Source organism: Jaculus jaculus, chromosome 8 (assembly GCF_020740685.1).
Source record: "Jaculus jaculus isolate mJacJac1 chromosome 8, mJacJac1.mat.Y.cur, whole genome shotgun sequence".
In the NCBI taxonomy this organism is placed as follows: Eukaryota; Metazoa; Chordata; class Mammalia; order Rodentia; family Dipodidae; genus Jaculus; species Jaculus jaculus.
The window spans coordinates 116212223-116234159 of NC_059109.1; the positions used below are offsets into that span (position 1 = coordinate 116212223).

Sequence of the window (21937 nt, forward strand, 5' to 3'; positions counted from 1 at the left end):
AGAGGTAGGAGGATCGCTGTGAGTTCGAGGCCACCCTGAGACTACATAGTTAACTCTAGGTCAGCCTGGACCAGAGTGAGACCCTACCTCAAAAAAAAAAAAAAAAGTGGTTCAAATGTCTGGTGAATAGCAAGAGGCCCTAGCACACCCATACACATATTAAATAAATAAATTTTAGAAGAATGTACTTGTAGCCTCACTATCATAAAAAAATGTTTTATGCTTTCAAAGCTAGGGAGATGGCTTAGTGTAAAGCACTTGTACCAGCCTGAGTTCAGGTCCCCAGAACCCACTTAAATGTCAGGTGTGGTGGTGCATGCCTCTGATCCCAGGGCTGAGGAGTGAGAAATGGGGAATCCCTGGGGTTTATAGGTTAGCCATTCTACTCAAATTGGTGAGCATCAAGTTCAGTGAAAGATCCCACCCTAAAGAATAAGGTGGGGCCTGGAGAGATGGCTCAGTGGTTAAAGGGCTTGCCTGTAATACCTAATGACTTGGGTTCTATTCCCCAGGTCCCACGTAAAGCCAGATGCACAAAGTGGTACGTGTATCTGGAGTTAATTTGCAGTAGCTAGGGCCCTGGCATCCCCACCATGCAAATAAATAATTATTTTTTTACAAAAAGAATAAGGTGGACCTCTGGGCTCTATGCGCATGCACACAGGTGCACATGAGCCCCACATACAAGAACACGGACACCATAACATGCACATGCAAAAGAAGCATGTATGTTTTCAATCGCTTGCTGCTCCAAGTAGCATTCATGAACCTTGCGCTGTCCCGTCTTATCCCCCAAGGCGATGTCCTCCCTTTGCCCAACAGGTCTCCCCTGCACTTGCTGCCCACACGTTTGTCACTGTAGCCAGCTCAGGTATTAGACCGGCTGTGTCACAGGGCTCGTGTTCCAGTCACCCTCATCTAACTGTTCAGGAGCACAAAGAGCGGCCGTGCTGACAGTTTGGATTCACCACAGCTGGGAAGCCCTTCTTCGAGGCAAGAAGAACAGCTGTATGCTGAGGCTGCTAAGATCAGCAGCACAATAAGATATTTTGAGAGAGAGGGAACAACTACATTTGCATACCTTTCATAACAGCATATTGTTGTAATTTTGTTTTATTCTGTCATTGTTAGTAATCTCTGCTCCACCCACTCCGTAACTCAACCTTTTCACAGGTGTATGTGAACAGGACAAAGCTTGGTACGCATAGGATTCTTTGCTAGCTGAGATTGTAGGGGTGCACTGGGGACCTTGGGACATCTCCCCCAAAAAGGAAGGAGTAAAAGGAGCAGGCAGTACATTGAGGGGTAAACGGATGCCCCTTGACTTCCGTAACTCCTCACATCAACCCTGTAACAGGCGCTCTGTATTATTGTTCCCATCTCACGGGCACGGATCACTGAGGTCATCCAGCCACCAAGTGTGGCGCTGACATACACACACAGGCTGTGTGGCTCCAGGGTCCATGCCTGAGGTAGCCTCAACGCCCCCCTGGTCCTACAGGCCCCACCACAGCGGGTCTCTCCACTTTGGTCAAGCTCCCAGGGTTTCCTGCGTATGTTATGCCCGTGCCCTTGTGCCCTTGTCCCCCGCCCTCAGCAGCACCTTTCCTTCCCCTGCTCCTGTCATGACCCAGCTTTGAGGTAACCATCGTGAAGCCAGAGGGAGAATCTCTGTTATTTATCATGCCACGATGCCCAGCATGCGGCCAGAAGCACTGATAGACTTCGGGTGGCACCCTGGCAGGTGGATGGTGGGTGGCTGGGGGTGGGGGCATGGAGTTGAGGACTGGTAGGTCTTCTTTAAATATGTTGTTTTCCTTTTCCTTTTAAATATTTTTATTTTTGTTTATTTTTAGTTTTTTAATCTTTGGGTTTATTTTTTATTTACTTGTTTGAGAGTAACAGAGAGAGAGAATGGGTGTGCCAGGGCCTCCAGCCACTGTAAACAAACTCCAGACACGCACGCCCCCTTGTGCGTCTGGCTAACATGGGTCCTGGAGAATTGAGCCTTGAACAAGGATCCTTAGGCTTCACAGGCAAGCCATCTCTCCAGCCCTATTTTTGTTCATTTATTTGACAGAGAAAGAGGGAGTGAGAGAAAGAGAGAATGGGTGTGCCAGGGCCTCCAGCCACTGCAGATGAACTCCAGGCGTATGTGCCCCTTGTGCATCTGGCTAACATGGGTCCTGGGGAATTGAACCTGGGTCCTTTGGCTTTGCAGGTAAACACCTTAACTGCCAAGCCATCCCTGCAGCCCAGATCTTTTTTTTTTAATATGTTTTATTTATTTATTTATTTATTTCTTAAAGAGAGAGGTAGAGAGAATGAGAGAGAGAAAGAGAGAATGGGCACGCCAGGCCTCTAGCCACTGCAAAGATTTCCAGACGCATGCACCTCCTTGTGCATCTGGCTTACGTGGGTCCTGGGGAATTGAACCAGGGTCCTTTAGCTTTGCAGGTAAACATCTTAACCACTAAGCCATCTTCTCTAACCCTCTTTGTTTTTACTTAAAATTTTATTTGCTGGGCATGGTGGTGCACTTGGGAGGCAGAGGTAGGCAGATCACCATAAGTTCAAGGTCACCCTGAGACTACGTAGTGAATTCCAGGTCAGCCTGGGATAGAGAAATATCCTACCCTGAAAAAACAAATATATATATAATTTGAGAGAAACAGAAAAAGAGGCAGATATATGCATATACATCACATATATATATATATATATATATATATATATATATATATATACACATTATACACACACACACACACACAGAGAGAGAGAGAGAGAGAGAGAGAGAGAAAGAATGGGTGCACCAAGGCCTCTAGCCACTGCTAATGAACTCCAGATGTATGCTGTGCCTTGTGCATCTGGCTTATGTGGGTACTGGGGAATCGAACCTGGGTCCTTTGGCTTTGCTGGCAGTTACCTTAATCAGTAACTCATCTCTCCAGCCCAGGACTGATAGATCAATGGTAGAGGATGAGGAGAGTGGTGGATGGCCACTGGCCAGGTGGCTTGAGTTCCGGTGTGAATAGGAAAAGCTAAGTTTGAGAGACATTTGGGGCAGAAGGGGCAGTCTTGAGGAAGGAACTGAGCAAGGAGGGGTTTGGATGGCACCTGTGTCTCTGTCTCGGACTCCAGTGGATGGCGGTGGCATTGGAAAGAGTGACTGAAAAGAGTCCCTGCCAGACACAGGGTGCAGCCCCAAGGCAAGGAGGACCCTTGGGTCATTGCTTTGGGGGCATTGGGTAAAAGAGACTGGGGCCAGAAGAAGCCTCTTGGGGTGACAGAACAAGCTGGCAGAGGCAGGGAGGCCTCCAGGGGTCAAAGCCTGTGGAGACTCGGGACAGGAGAAAACTGTCAATGCTGTTTTTAGAAACTGCTTTTCCATATTAATTTGAGTCTACAAATATTTATTGAGCTAAAGGCTCCCGTGTAAATCCTTTTTTATAAATTGAAGTATTTTTTGTTTTGTTTCGTTTTATTTTGTTTTTTGAGGTAGGGTCTCCCTATAGCCTGGGCTGACCTGGAATTCACTTTATAGTCTCAGGGTGGCCTCTAATTCACAGTAATCCTCCTTCCTCTGCCTCCCAAGTTCTGGCATTAAAGGTGTGCGTCACCACACCTGGCTCCTAAATTAAAGTTTTGGATAAGCAACCATTTGAACTGGGCCTGGGTGGCAAGGACCTGGGAGTGGGGCAATGATGGTTTTGCAGGAACCCTGGGCAGAGTGCTTTGGGGTGGTCCCATTCCCTGTGATTTGGAATCACTGAGGCTTTGACTTTCTAGCATATGGAGTGAGCCTCTCTTTTGTTTAGCTCATGCCTGGGAAAGACCTTTGTAGCCACTGCAGAGGTAGGTGCACGGTGCCAGCAGGAGCTGTGGGAGATAGAGCGGGCATTGCTGGGAGACAGTGGTGTCCTGCCAGGGTGGTTCTGTGGGTAAGGGGATTTTTGAGAGACGCGTCTTAAAAACTAGGACAGACAGTGACCTTGGGATGACTCTGAAGGCATCATGGAGCAGGGAAGAAGTGACAGAGGAGTACTCAGCACTGAAATATCACTGTCACACCTTCCAAGGCTCAGGGTCCATTGTGGAAGAGGTGGCGGAAAGAATGTAAGAGCCAAAGGAAGGGTAGGACTCCTTACAACGTGCTCCTCCAGACACAAAATGGCCTGGACATCCATGACCTCACAGTGCCTGACACTACCTACACAAGACCATCATAAGAGGAGGAAAAGATCTTGACATCAAAATAAAAGAGACAGATTGAGAGGAGGGGATATGATGGAGAATGCAGTTTCAAAAGGGAAAGTGGAGGGAGGGAATTACCATGGGATATTATTGTTTATAATCATGGAAGTTGCTAATAAAAAAATTATATTAAAAAAAAATAAGGTCAGGGCTGGAGAGATGGCTTAGCGGTTAAGTGCTTGCCTGTGAAGCCCAAGGACCCCGGCTTCAGACTCGATTCCCCAAGACCCACGTTAGCCAGATGCACAAGGATGTGCACACCTCTGGAGTTCATTTGCAGTGGCTGGAGGCCGTGGCGTGCCCATTCTCTCTCTCTCTCTCTCTTCTTCTTTCTCTGTCTGTCGCTTTCAAATAAATAAATAAATATAAACAAAATATTAATAAAAGGTCATAGAAGCCTCCTGGCTGCTTGGTGGTCCAAAAGGACGACCAGATTAGAGAAGGGCATGAGAGGTCAGGGTCTCCAAGGAAGGTCACGCCCAGGGCCTGGCATGCACAGGGTGTGTGGTGAGCACAGGGCCAGTGAAGCCACTGGTAGGAACGTGGAGCTCTGGAGCAAGCTGAGCTGGACAGAGTATGAAATGGAAGCAGGGAAGAGCTGGAACTCCTAACAATAAGTTGATAGCTACTCACTCAGCACTGGAAGTATTTGCTGAGCATCTGAGTCCCTACTGTGCCACGTGGTACCAACCAGACAGAGTACTCTGCCACAAGGCCAGCCAGCGCATGGGATGCCCTGTCAGTGGTCAGCCGGTCTCTAGAGGCTCAGGTCCTGTGAGTGTTCAGTGAGTTGCCGGGAGTCACAGCACCTTGTGTTCATCGGAGCCTCTCATGCGCCCAGTGAAGCTGTCACTGGGAGCCAAATTCACCCGATGCCATGGCTGAAAGGAGAGATGGCAGCCGAGGGAAGCATCCTGAGTGTGGTAGAACTAGGGGCCAGATCCTGACCTGGGGCAGGGACGGGGTCCTAACCCTCTTTGGAGTCCCTACAGTTGCCTACTGAGGGACGGCAGCATGAGGCCCCAGTGTCCCGGTTGCCTTTTCCAGGATGGATGGATGGATGGATGGATGGATGGATGGACGGGGCAAGCCCACAGGCTTTTCAGCCCCTGCAGGCTATGATGCTTCTCAAAATTCTGCAACTCCTGGGCTGGAGTTATGACTTAGCAGTTAGGGCACTTGCCTGCAAAGCCTAAGGACCCAGGTTTGATTTCCCAGGACTCACGTAAGCCAGATGCACAAGGTGGCACAGGCATCTGGAGTTTGTAGTGGCTACAGGCCCTGGCGTGCCCATTCTTTCTCTCTTTTATTCATAAATAAATAAATAAATAAATAATATTTTTTAAATTCTGCCACTCTTGACGTGGGTTACCTCTGCATACAGTGCTAAGTGAAAGCAGTCAGGGAGTAAAGATGATGCCACATACATGAAATGCCCAGAACAGTTGTGTAGAAGCAGAGCTGTGGCTGCCAGGGGTTGTTTGTGGTGGGGACCAGAGCTGAGGGACAGAGGTCTTGAGGGAAGGACAGAGGTCTTGTCTGGCAATGGGAACGCTCTCAAGTGGATGGTGGTGAGCGACATGACACACTGCCCTGCTGCCCGCAAGCTGAAAGCCATTTAACTGGACATTCGCAGTGAGCAAACTGTGTGGGACATGGGTTACAGCTCAGTAAATCTGTTAACACATCCCAGTCAAAACTTTATCTATGATAAAGAGAGAGAGGAGCGAGACAGGCACATAGAGAGAGAGTGGGTATGCCAGGGCCTCTAGTTGCTGCAAACAAACTCCAGATGCATGTGCCATTTAAAAAATATATTAGAACAAATTTGGCAACTTCCCCATGGGTAGCCCTGTGGCCCACTTGGGGTTCTGCAAACTTTCTCCCTTAAAAAGCTCTTTTCACATTGAGACCCCCTCTGTCTCAGAGGTCTTTGTGCTTCACACTAGTTTCTTCCAGGATGCCCTGCTGACCCCCAGCTGGGCCGAACGCCACCCCTGTGGGTTATGGTTTCCAGCATTGTGGATGACATGGCGTAGAACCGGGGACACCCCTGCGAATCCAGCGAGGCTGTTGACTAAGTGTTGAGCCGGAATTCCAAACTGTAGCACGCACACTTGTCAATGACGGGTGCTTCCGGCTGCACAGCTGAGCATCCCTGGGCTCATTTCTTAACTGTCCTCTGTGACTGTGAGTCTTCCCAGCTCTGGATTTCCCACACTATTGATTTTCATGCCCCGTGGTGTGTCTGGAGACCTTTCATTGCATCTTTAAGAGTGTGTGTCATCTAGCTAAGAAAGCTCTAGAGTTTGGTGTTTTATTTTTCTGCTGCAGAAACCCCCGGACAGTTCTGTCTCTTTTTCTCGGCTGGGGATGTTTTTCCTAGGAGAGGTGAGCAGCGTTGTCTTAAGAGGTATTAAATATACCTCTAAAAACAACACCGGGGCCCCCACGAGCAGGGATACCAGGGTGCTCTACAACTCGGAACACCGATTCCAGCCCCTTTCCTAACTTCTCTTATGCAGTGAAAATTGGGGAGGAGCAAGCTGAGGAAGGATTTGGGTCTTGCAACGGCAGCTTCCAGTCTGCTGCAAGGATTCTGTGGGTGGTGGGAAAGGCATCGTAAATATGTATGACATGCAAATATACTTCTAAAAACAACATGGGGGCCTCCATAAGCAGGGATACCAGGGTGCTCTACAAAATGTAGTGTTGCACAAACACTTGGGTTTCTATGACAACTGTGCCAGGTAGGATCTCTCCCAAGGCCTGGCCCAAGAGTCTCAGGGTGCAGGACTTACGTGAACCCCTCCTAATTAGTATTCCTCCCGTGTTCCTGCAGGCACTGGTGCCTCCCTCTGCTGGGAGCTTGGTGGTCCCCTGTGTGACCAGGACCTGGCAGGGCCCCTGTCCCGCACCACTTCTTGCCAGTGCCTCTGATGGAGTGCCGGAGGGATGTGTGTGTCAGTCCTCAGTCCCGCACCTGCTCCTGAGGTGCCACCTGCTGCGTCCTGGCTGGCTCCCGTTGGCCCTGTCCATATCCTAGCTCCCAGGTTGGTAAGTAAACGTGGCCACAGCTCTGGGCTCCTCACCCACCGTTGCGCTTGCCACAGTCGGGAAATGCCCAGCCTTCCCACCCGCCAGCGCCTACATGCTGGCAGAGGGACCTGCGCAAGAGCTTTCCTGTCTGGGCAAACTTGTAGTTTAACCAGCTGGCAGGATCCTGTCCTCCTGACAACCCAGGAGGTGGGCACGATGAGCATGGCCATTTTCCAGGAAACCACCTCAGAGGGGGAAAACTCCTGCCTGGGAATGCACAGCAAACCCAGCTCTGTCTTCCTCAAAGCCAGCTCTCGCCGTACCCGAGGCTGTGGCAGGTGCTGAGCATAGGTGCCAGGGAGGAAGAGGAGCGAGGCACTGTCCTTGAGGCTGTGGCCTGACAAGACCCCAAGAGGGCAGTCTTCCTCTTGGAGCTCCCGCCTTCCCGGAATCCACACAGAGGAGGGGCTGAGCTTGGCCCCACCTCTGACCATCCATCTGAGGCTGTCAAAGCCTGTTCCCACCCACACTGTCTCCACTGAAGCCTGGTCCCCTCTGTCATTCTTCGCCGCCCCCCCCCCCAGGCCCTGCTAGTTCACAAATGAGGAAACCTGAGTCTCGCAAGGGCTCCCAGTCACCTCCAGCCTATGTGGGAGCCTCGCCTAAAGATTCACCTCCTAGCATGGCTTCAACTCCCCAGGGTCTTCTCCCTCTGATAGCTGCTATAGCTGGTCCTGGGCCTGGGACTCAGGAGTGTCCCCAGTGAGAGCTGTGGAAGGGAAGGAGGGAGGGAGGCAGTAAGCCCAGTGGGCCCCCACCTGGCCTTTAGGACCAACAAAGGACCCAGTCAGCCTTTGGGGTCCCAGAGAGCCGCTGTAGTGGCTTGGGCCCTCAACAAGGTGACTAGCCCCTCTCTGCTTCCCACTCTCTCATCTGTCAACAGCTGCCTGGCCTTCCCTCATGGGATGGTGATGAGAAGGAAAAAAAAAAAAACTTGTAAATATGCATAATATGCAAATATTGAGGCTAATATAAAAACCCATGAAGTTCATTGTGGATTATGTCTGTGCGAGCGCATCTTTGAGAACCAGAAGCTGCACATCCGTGCGGTGCCAGCCTTACTGTTAATAAGCATGAAAAGGTCCCCGTTAATTAGTGCCCCCCCCAAGCCCAGCTCCCCCCAGCCTGGCCTAGTCTGCTGTCACAAGCAAGGACAGCTGTTGCATTTGGCTGACAGTAAGCTGTCACAGCAGAAGCAACGAGGACACTGCGGTCTGAGAGCTGGGAGTGTCTGTGGGGTTCAAACATTGGCAAACACACCAGGTTTGCCCAAGGCAGGCCCGGGCCTCCCTGAGGACAGCGTGTGTCGTAGCAGGGCCAGGCTGCGTGACAGCCTGCGTTTCTCGGATAGTTACTGCGTGCCTGCCGTTGCGCTGAGCACTCCCGGCGCGTTCATCATCTCGGTTACAAACTCCCCGCGGCCCTGAGGGAGGTTGAGGCACCGAGCGGGAGAGCTCAGCCTTGCCTGCAGACCGAGGGCCGCTCGGGGCGGGCTTCGGAGGCACAGCTGAGCTGGCTGCCCCCGCGTGTGTGGCCCAGTGACAGTGAAGGGATTCCTTGGCACAAGCCGGGAGCATCCTTCGGTGTCACGTGGAAAGATGGAGGCCGGGCACGGCGCGAAGGAGGTGTTACTGCTGCAGTTTTGCTAACAACGCTGGTTACTTAAGGAACTGCCAAGCTGGGAAGCCACTGGGGGAGTCTTCTGTACCCAGGACAGGGAGTGGGGAGGGGGCTCCCAGGGAAGGGAGGTCAGGCAGAGCGGACTGATTGGGTTTTGGCCACTTATTAACGATAGTAACAGAACCAGAGAAGTCTAGAAAAAGATTCGCTTTGTGGGACAAAAAGTATTAAAAAAAAAAAAAAAGCAAACAAACAAAAACTTCAGCAGAAGGGAGGCTTCAGGGGCTGGCGGGGGTGTGGCAGTATCACTCCTTAGGCTTGGGGGTGGGCCCAGCCTTCTCTTTGTTTTGTTTTTTGTTTTTGGCTTTTCAAGGTAGAGTCCCTTGTAGTCCAGGCTGACCTGGAATTCACTATGCAGTCTCAGGGTGGCCTCGAACTCACAGTGATCCTCCCACCTCTGCCTCCTGAGTGCTGGGATTAAAGGGGTGCGCCACCACGCCCGGCTTCTCTTCTTGATGAGGTGTCACACTCAACATTGTTGTTTTGTGGGCTCCACCCTCTGCAGTGTGGCTCACATGGAAACATGACTCTCACAATAATAGCTAGTGTTTAGTGAGCACTTACTCAATGCTAAGCTCCTTGATAAGCATTTTCCCTCTTGTAGTTTGTTTTCCTGTGCCGGGGATGGAACCCAGGAGCTTACGTGTCAGGAAAGTGCCTCACTACCAAGCCGGACGCCGGCTCAGGACTCTACTTTTCATCTCATCAAATCTCCACGTGTTTTAAATTTTATTTTTATTTATTTATTTTGCAAGCAGACAGAGATAGAGAGAAGAGAGAAAGAGAGAGAATGGGCACGCCAGGGCATCCAGCCACGGCAGTCGAACTCCAGACATGTGGACCACTTGTGCATCTGGCTTTACGTAGGTCCTGAGGAATCAAATCCAGGTTGTTAGGCTTTGCAGGCAAGCGCCTTAACTACTGAGCCATCTCTCCAGCTCCTCCACATATTTTTTTTTTATTGTAACTATTTTAGAGAAGAAAAGTAAGGCTTATAGGGTAAAGCTATTTGGCATGTGGTCAAAGAATTGGGGGAGGGGCAAGAAGCCAGAGAGGTGACTCAAGTGTCAGCTATAAGAAGCTCCCCTGGAGATTACGGACCCCCCTGTTTGTCCCTCTGGTGTGCTTGGGCCTCTTTCACACGAAAGGCGCATGTTTCTGGTCACAGGTGGCTGACGGGCTAAGACAATGGGTCGAAGCTGGGTATGTAGCCATTTCAACAAGTGTTCAGGATAGGAACAGAACGTCCCGGGGAGGGGCCAAGGCAGACTCAGGCTTATTCAAGGTGAAAATAGGCCATAGGGGTGGGGGGGCAGACTCAGGCTCAAGCCCAACATCTGAGCTCACTGCATGTGAAGACAAAGCGCCGTTTCCTGCAGGCCTACTATGTGCTAAGCTCACCTGTTACCTTCTGTCACGTTCAGAACAACCCAGCGAGATGCCCCGCCGTGCAGATGAGGGGGGATGTCGTCAGTGGGGGAGCGACTGGCCTGAGGCTCCAGGGTCTCTGAGTGGTGGAGTGTGTGCCGCCAGGAGGCCCAGCGCCAAAGGTTCGGGCACGCTGGCTTCAGGACACCGGTTCAAGCTGCCGGTGGCTGGAATCGTGCTAGAGGGCTGGGCTCTAGGTTCCTGAACTGGGCCGGGGACAGAGCGAAAAGGGTGTCAGAGGTTCTTTAAGCTCTGAAATCGGGTAGCCTGCTCCACTCTCAAGGTACCAGCCCTGGAGGCATCCGTACATTCCAAGGACATTTATTGAGAACAGTGCCCACTCGTCAACACCTCTCCCAGAGGACACAGCCCTGGGGAGGGACAGATATTACACAATCGCCCACATAAATAAACAGTGAAAAGAAGCCGGAGCTGTGCAGCGAAGGAAATTAGCACAGTGATGTTATGAAGCTGAGCAGCTCACTGCGTGATGTAGGACTGCCCAAGGACACCTCCCTAAGGTGGTGGCCTTGGACCTGAGGCCTGAACGGTGACACGGAGCGGCCATGCTGGGAGCCCTCATGGGAGCCTCGCTTGCATTGGCAGGAACAATCCACTTGTCTATCACCAGGGGACCAGTTAACTCGGCCTCTATTCAACAGTACAGTGGCGTCTGCTGAAGCCATTAGAAATGGGGCCGTGGCTCTAAATTTACTGTTGCAGAAAGAACTTTGTAGTATGTTGTGGAGGGTTGTGTTTTTTTTTTTTTTTGTCTTTTTTTTAAAAAAGAGGTTATAAACCAGCATGGATAGCATGATACCATGTTTGTCAGAACTATGTGTGTTTCTGGAAACAGCTCCTCGTGCTCCCCTGGAGGTGGGGGTGCAGACGTGGAGTCTTTCCTGAGTGTCAGGACTTGCAGGGAAAGGACAGATGCAGAGGTTAGGGCTCCCACAGTACATTGCCTGAGGCAGGCCTGCTATCCTCCTGCTGACCCCAGTAAAAGGGGACAAGAAGTGGCCTTTGGGCTGGTCACTTGCTCTCTCTGAGGCTGTGTGGTTGTTTTCTGCAGAGCAAAGGTGAGCGCGCTAGGAGAGGGTGGTTGGTCGTAGGACGGCGGGGGGGAGGCAAGACAAGCTAGCGCACCTCAAGAGCGGCGTCACAAGTGGCTACAGCTGTGACCGCCGGGCGCCCGTCCTGTCCTGCCAGTCTGCCCCAGTTCTCCCCTCCCCTCAGTCACTGAGTCAGAAGTGATCTGAGAGACCAGGCCCAGGGAGGAGGACCGGGTAGCTGTGTGCACATGAACTGAATCCCAGATCGGTAGCAACTCCCCTCCAAAAGCCCCCTTCCCTGACACATTGCCTCACCTGTGAGCACCATCCCCAGACATGCTGTGGTGGGAAAGCCACTGAACCCAACTGCAGACACAGACGGTGCCTTACAGACACTCCGAACCTTAAATCTGAGGCAGAGAAACTTAAGCTCAGGAAGTCAAGACTCGCGGAGTCGCGGAATCTTTGTCGTGAATAACCCTCCAAGTGCAGACATCCACATTTATTTCACAAGTAGGTTGGTTGCGCCTCTCTTGATGACGGTGATAAATTAGAAACGACCCAATTATCTATCTGTGAGAGATGGTTAAATAAATTCCATCCAGCAGCCGATGGTGTTCTCCTCGTGGTGGAGACAGCGCTGTAGATTGGTCCTTGTTGACATGGAAACGTGCCCTGGGTGCAGTTGTTGAGGGGAAAACAGGAGGTTGAAAATGGCTCAAGTTGCAGGAGACCTGGATTTGGAGTTTCTTCTGAGGGCTTGGGCTTGAGGAGAGGAACAAGGTGGCTACTGAAATAGCCGCTGATTTATTTTTATCTGTTGTGTGTACATGGCGTGTACATTTTTTGTATTACATACGCATATGTGTGTGTGCATATGTACAAGCTGGGATTGACACCACATGTCTTTCCCAATTGATCTCCCACTATTAATTGAGACAGGCTGTCTTCCTTGAACCCAGAATTTAGTGGTTATCCCAGCCTATCCCAGGGATCCTGTCTCCGCCTCTAGAGCACTGGGGATGACAGGTGCCATGCTTGCCTGGCGTGTATGTGGCTGTGGAGATCTGAATTCAGGTCTTCATGCTTGCACAGCAAGGACTTTACCTACTCATCCATCACCCCAGCCCTGTGTTGTGTTTTTTTTTTCATTTTACATATAGAACTATATTGATGTTCCTGCCCAGGGCAATGCTCGGAAGAACAGTGATTAAGCCATTCATAGTGACTTCCTCTGGATGGGAAGACATGGGCAGGCTTTTATTTCATTTTATTTTATTTGTTTATTTATTTGCTCATACCATCCAGAATTTTTTAAACTACAAGCAGTAGAAAACCCATTTCAAACTGTCTTAAAAACCCTTGGAAGCCAGGCGTGGTGGTACACGCCCTTAATCCCAACACTCGGGATGCAGAGGTAGGAGGATCACAGTGAATTCGAGGCCATCCTGAGACTACATAGTGAATTCCAGGTCAGCCTGAGCTAGAGTGAGACCCTACCTCTAAATAAATTGGATTTGATTATAAAGTTCAGGCTCAAACAGTGTCAACAGGGCCGAATTTCTCAATTGTGCTTCATCTATGTGGTTCCCAGATCTCAGTGAGCTCTCCTGCATAGGCAATGAGATGTCCATCCAGAAGAGTAAGCAAGACTTCTTCCCAGGTAGCTCAAACCCATGTCCTAGAACCAAATCTTGGCTTTGATTGGTCAACTTGTGGAATGTGCCCGCATTTCAGCCACTTGCTGCTGCTAAGTGGAGGTCAGTGCTCTGACTGGCAACCTGGGCCTATGCACACCCCACCCCACAGAATAAGGCTGGCTCTCTCAAGTCAGTGGTAGGCTGTGACCTAAGGTAGCCAGATGTGGCCAGTGCCAGCAAGTCCTTCCTCTTGGAGCATCTCACTCTCCCCCCACGATATGTGATTTTGTCAGTGGCAGAATGGTTTTTTTGAGATAACGCTGATCTCAAACTCATCATCCTCTTGCCTCAGCCTCCCACATGCCAGGATACCACACACCCGGTCTGATGTATGAGGTTTTATTCTTTTATTTAGGAGAAAAAGAGAGAGAATTGGCATGCTGGGGCCTCTAGCCACCGCAGTCAAACTCCAGACATGTGCACGATCTTGTGCACATGTGTGACCTTGTGTGCATGTGTCACCTTGTGCATCTGGCTTACGTGGGTTCTGGGGAGCTGAACTTGGGTCTCTGGGCTTTGTAGGCAAGTGCCTTAACTGCTAAGCTGTCCCTCCAGCTCATGAGTTTTGTAATAATCAGAAACAGCATTGTCACCGCTAACACGCGTTCCCGGCCAGCCCTCACCGTCAGCGCCTGGAGAAGACCTTCAGCTCTCGGAATCAGAATGTGGGACCCCTTGAGGGACCACGGTGGCTCAGGAGATGCCAGTCCTGGGTCCTAGGAGGAAGCAGTTCTGCCCGTCTAGGGTCCGCAGTCTTTGGGAGTGAGAAGGGAACACACAGAAGACTCACCTAGATTGGGAGACTAAGAGGGAGTCATAAAAAGCTCCAGGAATGCAAAAGCCATCCCAGGAGCAAAGAAGGCTTCCTGGAAAAGGTGATGACGCCTGGGCTGGGGAGCCAAGCTAAGCAGTCAGGTCCTTGGACATAACATCTGTTGCTTCAGTTGTTTCTTCAAATTCTCTGCACTGCACAAGCAAGGACACAGAATCTCAGAGAGGCCAAACCACAGACCAAGTGAGAATCGGAGTTGGCACATGACCCAGCCTCTCCCACCCCTGGCCTGTCCATAGCTGTCCCCCCACTCACCCCCAGCCCTTCAGGCATTGGGGGTCTGGCCACTTCCTCCACTTACATGTAAACTCCAACAGTTCCAGACCATCTCTTGAAATCCCCATTAATCTGATGTTTTGATGGAAGAATTTGTTGTTTCTGATCAAAGCTGTGATACGGAAAACCATGTGTTTCAGGTCCTCTGTCATCTTCACTGTGCCCTGCAGCCTTTGCTGAGTCACCTACCCTCACATGCCACGTTGATCAGTGCCCACCACATGCCAGGCTGTGCGCCAGACACCAGGTACAAAGACGCACAGGAATGGCCGTGTCCTGGGGGAGTCCTCGCTCACCCAAGGAGAGTGGTGTCCCCCTCCACCACTGTTGACAGGAGACGAGAGAGATCCGAGGAAGGAGCCAGTTGCTCCGGGATCTCCACGGCCAGGGCAATTGATCAGGGCTCAGCCAGGCAGAGCCAGGCTCTGCAGAAAGCTCACCAATGTCCCACTGAGCAGTTGCTTAGAGGGTGGGAGGGAGACATGGCCTGAAGAACCAGGCTGAAAGTGGCCCTTTGGCCCTGGGGACTGGAGTCACTCTGGTTACCGTGGTAGAGGCAGGGGTCAGCCAGGGAGCTCACTGCCCCCTAGACACCCGGCTCCCAGTGAGGAGAGTGGGGAGCACAGAGGAGGGGCGACAAGAGGCCTCTAGGGACCTTGCCACCTGTCAGAGGGTCTGGTCTGACCCTGACATAAAAAGCTCCCGAGGAGGCTTCAGCTCTGCGAATGGGCTAGGGTAGAGTGGTAGTGAGACCCCTGTCCCTGGGAATATTGTTTTTAATTTTTTATTCACATTTATTTATTTTATATATATGGGGGAGCACAGAATCAGAATGGATGCACCAGGGCATCCAGCCACTGCAAGTGGATTCCAGATGCATGCGCCACCTTGTGTATCTGGTTTGTATGGATCCTAGGGAATCAAACCTGGGTCCTTATGCTTCATAAGCGAGTACCTCAACTGCTAAGCCATCTCCCCAGCTCCCCCACCCCACCCCCAGGAATATTTTAAGCAGCTGCTGCACGTCCACTTGGCAGAGAGTCTGGAAGGGCCTTTCCAAATCTGGAATGCCTCTGATTTTGTGTTCTTACTCCAGGCCTCAATTTCACTGTCTGTGATATGGGGAGAGGAGGAGTCCCCCTGAGTTGGTTGCAAAGTTTAGGTGCAATCTTCTAGGTTAAGTGTGCAAGCCAGAGCTCAGTGCTCAGTGAATGGTGGCAGTCAGTGCCATGGCTGTCAGGAGAATGTCGCTGCCCTCCTCCAGGAGCCTCCAGTTCTACCTGTGGGTGCTTCCCCACCTCCCTTCAGGATGGACCACTTTGTGCCTTGCTTGCTGCTGCTGTCTTGGTCTCTGGCTCTCCCTCCCAAAGCTGTGGTAGGGATTCCAGACCCTTCTGGGCCCCTTTTAGCTCCCACTTGAGCAAGAGTTGGCAGGTTGGGGTGTCGGGCGCCATCCGCCTCCCATATGCTTCCTGCTATTTAGGGGAAAACTCTCCTTGCGTTCCTCCAACCACACGGGCTGACATTTCCAGACAGACGCTGGAACCAGCTCTTCGGGGGATTGGCAGATAAATTTGGCCCAGACTGTTGGGAAAATCTTCAGCCTTGCCGGGGAAGCAGAGCCTGGGCTCGCCGACTTCCGTTCACCCAGTGACTCCCAAGCCTGGCCCTTTTTTTTTTGGCGGGGCGGGGGCTGCCGATGAGGGTAAGTGTACCCAGCCCAGCTTCTTCCAGGAGACTTCCTGGTGTGCCAGGAGGTAATGACTCCCTGGCCTTTCCTCTGAGGCAGCAGAAGGGCAGAGAAGAAGGCTTCTCTCTCTCCCGCCGAGCCACCAGGGTGTGGTCCAGCTCAGCCTGGCAGACAGGTGGGTTTAGGATTAGAGACCCGAGCTCCAGATACTTTCCGTCCACGCTGTCTCCCGGGGGTGGTTCCATCTCTCTGATCCTCTTTTAATTTCATCTGTAAAATGGGGTAACGATAGGTCCGTTTGAAAAAGCTCTGGGCTGGTGCTTGGCACAGAGTAGAGTGTTCCTTAAACACCACTCGTCGTCACCACTGTGACATGCCAGTGACTGACTCGGTAGAGACCAACGCCTTTCCTTCCTCCCTACAACTGTGACTGCCTGGGTCAACCTGGGGAGGGGGCTTACACTTAGATGGGGACACGGTGACAGCAATGCGGGAATAAGGACAAGTAGAGGTGCCACATCTAGGGCGGAGTGTGGATGATCATTCACCTTCAGGTATAAGACACAGGGAGACCCACACAGTGAAAGAGAGAGAGAGAGAGAGAGAGCGCTCGCTGATCTTCAGCCCAGGGTCTCGTTTACTCTGAAACTCCGTCATCCCCTGGCTCTGTTGCCTGTAAGGGAAGGGGAAGGCCAAGCCAGACCTAACGAGGCCCATGCAGGGAGACCAAGTGACAGCCAAGTAGGAGGCCTCGGGAAAGCGTGAGTAGTGATGTCTGGCTGGAGTAGAAGGTGGGTGATGGGAAGGTGTGGGCAACACATCCAAGAGCTTCATTCAGTGCCTCCCAGTGCAGCCTGACTCTGGGCCTTGTGCCAGGTGCTGCGGAGCTGATGGGAAGATGGGCAGGCCTCCTGCCCTCAGGAAGCTCCACGAGCCAGCAGTAAATCACACCGTCCCAGGCTGCTGCAATAGGCCAGAGACTGGCAGGGGTGACAGAGTCATGGCCGTGCACACCCACTGGAGTTAAAGTTATCAGAGAGCCTCTCCATGGCCTATGTTGAAGAACATGTGTTGAAGTTTGGTTAGGGACAAGGGGCAGAGGCTGAGATAGCAGGAGCTGCGAGAGTGAACACCAGAGAGAGGCGGCAGCCAGATCCAGTGGCATTGAATGCTAGCCCTGGCAAGTCACTCTGGTGGCAGGTGAGAGCAGCCAGGGAGCTGTCTTCAGGGAGGGCAGAGGATTGCTGTAATGCTGTTGCAGCAGCCAGTGGGACACCAGAGAGAGGGCATGACAAAGAGAAGGGGATGACACTGCCTGGATCGCGACCTGAGCAGCTGCGTTGGGCCAGGAGGATCTTCCTGCATGTGGCTAGGCAGAAGTCAGGTAAGCACGGAGCCGGAATTCATAGGGATCAGGATGACCCAGAGGAAAGCCAGCGGCTGGGTATGGGAGGAGCACCCAGGACCACAGGTGGCGATGGCATCAAGTTCGGACATGAGCAGTACAGTCTTCAGCATAGAGCTAGTGGCCAGTTTCAAGTTTTTTCAGTTGCTGTGTAACTTTGGGGAAGTCATTTCACCTCTCTAAACCTGGCCTGAATCCGTTGGAATTCCATTTGGTTGCATGTAGTGGCAGAAAATAAATATAATTCATATGTAAGCACCCAGGAGGTTATTCTCCTGTAACAAGAATCCAGATAAAGCCAGACATGGTGGCACATGCTTGTGATCCCAACACTTGGGAGGTGGAAACAGGAGGATTTTGAATTCAAGGGCATCCTGGGCTACATAAACAGTAAGTTCAAGGCCAGTTTAAACTACATAGGGAGACCCTGCCTTGAAACAAGCAACAGCAAAACGCATAAGGACTAAAGTGTAGCTCAGTGATAGAGCACTTGCCTAGCATGGCCAACGTCCTAGACACCCAGCACAAGGAAGTAGGGAGGAGGATGGAAGGGAGGAGGTAGACAAGCTGTGGGTGGTCTGTGCTGGGCCACTCGGTGGCAGAAGTGGTCATTGTGGTTGTCATAGGTATCCTGGAGGGAGAGCAGCCTGGAATTCAGTACTTGCTTGGTTTTGTGACCTTCTGCAACTTTCCTCGCCCATCTGAACCTTGGCTTTTTAAATTTCCTTCCCTCTTCCTTTTCTTTTGCTTATTTGAGAGAGAGAGAGAGAGAGAGAAAGAGGCATATAGAGAGACACACAGAGAGAGGGAGGGAGGGAGAGAATGGGCGCACCAGGGCCTCCAGCCAATGCAAATGAACTCCAGACACATGTGCCACCATGTGCATCTGGGTCCTGGGGAATCGAACCTGGGTCCTTGGGCTTCACAGGTAAGTGCCTTAACTGCTAAGCCCTCTCTGAGCCAACAAAATGACTGTCATAGCTCCACTCCCTTCCCCTTAGAGACCAGGTGGCGGCACAGTACATACGTTTAATCCTAGCACTCAGAAGGCTGAGGCAAGGAAGTCACAAGCTCCAGGCTAGTAAGAGCTTGCCTGTGATGTCAGCGGTCAGGGCAATAGGTAGCTCTAACCCTCGTCAAATGAGTGAGATCAGAGACAACCTTGGCAGTGCGTGCTAGATTGGCAGGCTAGGGGATCAGAAGTGCTCTCCTCCGCATTCAGTGTCTGAGGAACAGGGCAAGAAGCTCAATCCTTGAGTGTTGCAGGCCTGTTCCCTGCCGCTGTGGTACTCAGTCTGGGGCCAGCACTACGTGTGCCTGAGATGAGGCTGGAAGTTAAGAAAAGAAGCTTGGTGGGGCCTCTTCACCTAAGGAGGTGAGCCCACGAGCCATGTACCCCAGGAGCCTTCCTGAGCTCCCTCATCTAAGACTTAACTGGGCAAGAAAGACAAAAGATTTGTGTCTGGGAGTAGGGTATGTTGGTACACGCCTGGAATCCCAGCACAGGAGAGGTAGAGGCAGACGTTTCAGAATTTCAAGGTCATCCTTGGTCACTTAGTAAGAGTTCCAGGCCTGTCTCAAAAAAAAAAAAAAAATGAACAAATGCCTGGAGTGGTGGCACACACTTTTTAATCCCAGCACTCGGGAGACAGAGGTAGGAGGATCACTGAGAGTTCGAGGCCACCTTGAGACTACAGAGTGAATTCCAGGTCAGCCTGGGCTAGAGTGATGAGACTCTCCCCGTCCCCCCAAAAACAAAACAAAACAAAACAAAAATGGCCAGAGAGATACAAAATGTCAAGAGAACTGATAACAAAGCCCTTTGAGGTCTTCTGAACTGTAAGGCAAAGGGAACAGTGGTTCTCTGTGTCCCTTAGAAGGCTGCTTTGACTCTGTGACCTCAGCTTTCAGCTGTTTGGCCTTTTCGCTCCTGTCCATGGTGCTGACATGGCGGACGTTGTCCATGGTGCTGAAGCAGAGGGTCTGGCGCACCTGCCCTGGCATGGGGATGCTGTCTGTGGTTCTATCTTCAGGTTGCTATAATGAATCATTTCCAGAACTGTGGTTCCCTGGGGGCCAAGACATGACTCCAGACATAGTGCTGAACACCTTTAATCCCAGTACTCAGGAGGCAGAGGTAGGAGGATTGCTATGGGTTTGAGGCCACCCTGAGACTACATAGTGAATTCCAGGTCAGCCTGGGCTGGAGTGAGACCCTACCTCAAAAAAAAAAAAAAAAAAAAAAGACATGAGGTCACAATCTTTGACCTGGCATTGAGAAAATCTGAGAAATACCTTGAGTCGGATGAGATTACCCTTACCATTGACAAATGCCCTTTTAAAAATTGTTTTGTTTATTTTTATTTATTTATTTAAGAGTGGCAGGCAGAGAGAGAAAGAGGCAGAGAGAGAGAATGGGTGCTCCAGGGCCTCCAGCCACTGCAAACGAACTCCAGACGCATGTGCCCCCTTATGCATCTGGCTAACATGGGTCCTGGGGAATCGAGCCTTGAACCAGGGTCCTTAGGCTCCACAGGCAAGCGCTTAACCACTAAGCCATCTCTCTAGCCCCACAAATGCCCTGTTGTTTATTTTTTAAATACTTATTTATTTGAGGCAGAGAGGAAGAAAGAATGGATGGACCTGCCAAGGCTTTATGCCACTGAAAATGAACTGTAGACACGTGCCACTTTGTGCATCTGTCTTTACATGGGTCCTAGGGAATCGATCCTGGGCCATCAGGCCTTGCAAGCAAGTGCCTTGAACTCCTGAGCCATCTCCCTAGCTCCACAAATATACTCTGTCATTTGCTTCTGTCAGCCTGATTTTTTTCATTTTGAAAAAAATATTTTATTTTTATTTATTTATGTGAGAGAGAGAGATTGAGAAAGAAGCAGGTAGACAATGGGTGCACCAAGGCCTCCAGCCACTACAAACTCCAGAGGCATGCACCACCTAGTGCATCTGGCTTACCTGGATACTAGAGAAATGAATCTGGGTCCTTTGGCTTTGCAGGCAAGTGCCTTAACTGCTAAGCCATCTCTCCAACCCTGAGTTTTATATTTTTAATATTTATTTACCCTATTAAGGCTTTATGCAAATTATCTTTGTAAATTCTCACAATTTTTATTGACAACTTCTATAATTGTAAACAATATCCCATGGCAATTCTCCCCCACTTTCTCCTTTGAAACTCCACTCTCCATCATATCCCCTCCCCCCCTCAATCAGTCTCTCTTTTATTTTGATGTCATGATCTTTTCCTCCTATTATGATGGTCTTGTGTAGGTAGTGTAGGGCACTGTCAGGTCATGGATATCCATGTCAGCCTGATATTTAATCCCATTTCTGAGATGAGAGGACTGAAGCTTAGCAAACTAAAGGAACCCAAGGATTGTATCTCTGCTCAGTTTCCTCATCCATATCAGGAAAGTGGCTTGGGAGAACCCCACAAAGTAAGGACAGGGCAGAGCTTTGCACAGAGATGCCCGGGCATTGGGCACTGGAACACAGAGATGTTCTGGAAGAGTCATGGGATTCCCTGGAAAGTGTGAAATTTGGGCCCAATCTGAAGGCAGGTGTTAGGCTCAGGGGTTGTCTGGGAAAGATGGAAATGCCTGTGCCTCAGCATTTCCTTGTGGCAGACCCTGCACCAGATGCTTGACAACTCTGGACCCTCCACTCCACAAGCACCCAGGGGACACGTGACCGGTCTCCTCTCTCAGAGGTGAGAGGCTTCCCAAAGTTACTGTTGCATTCAGGTTTGCATTGCTGGTAGAAATCACCCACCAAGAGTGGCTTATGGGAAAAAAGAGGTTTATTTTAGCTAACAGACTCAAGGGGAAGCTCCACGATGGCAGAGGAAAATGACAACATGAGCAGAGGGTGGGATATCACGCCCTGGGCAACATAAGGTGGACCACAGCAACTGGAGAGTGTGCCAGACACTGGCATGGGGAAACTGGCTATCACACCCATAAGCCCATCCCCAACAATACACTCCCTCCAGGAGGCATTAATTCCCACATCTCCATCAGCTGGGAGTCCAGCATTCAGAACACCTATGTTTATGGGGGACGCCTGAATCAAACCACCACAGTTTTTACTTAGCTAGAAAAACTGTTAGTTGAGAAAGACCTTGAGACTAGAAGCCACAGGCATGAACATCAAGCAGAAAGGACACTGGGTGTCACCTGGTCCAGCCCAGAGGAGGAGTGTGACCTGCTGTGGTCACTGGACTCAGCTGCTGCCCTTGAGCTCCTTGAGCATCTTGCCCAGGACTTCTGGTCTCTACTCCCTCCCGCGTGGTCTATGCACCATGGAGATGAGAAAGTAATATTGATACCAAGCAGGCATCAATGAGCCTGTGATTCGAGTCCTGGATCTGTCTCGGCTTTGTGGCCTCAGACAAATCACTGTGTCCTCACCCTCAGCAGAACAGAAGAGTGGTCATCTCTGTCCCGCAGATGATTTAAGGTTCAGAAGAAGGCTGGAGAGATGGCTTAAGGCATTTTACGG

At 51.0% G+C, this 21937-nt stretch overlaps 1 protein-coding gene across 4 annotated transcripts in view; it reads left to right on the forward strand.

Moving 5' to 3' along the window:
- The first annotated feature begins 7172 nt into the window (after positions 1-7172).
- Dlgap4 (DLG associated protein 4) overlaps positions 7173-21937 on the forward strand; it is a 143510-nt gene continuing 128745 nt past the window's right edge. Inside the window, exon 1 of one of the 4 annotated variants that reach the window (XM_045155899.1) lies at positions 7173-7314. The gene's annotated coding sequence lies outside the window, so the exon portion shown is untranslated. The remainder of the gene's footprint in view (positions 7315-21937) is intronic. The other 3 variants (XM_004666659.2, XM_045155898.1, XM_004666658.3) reach the window with 3 other exon arrangements.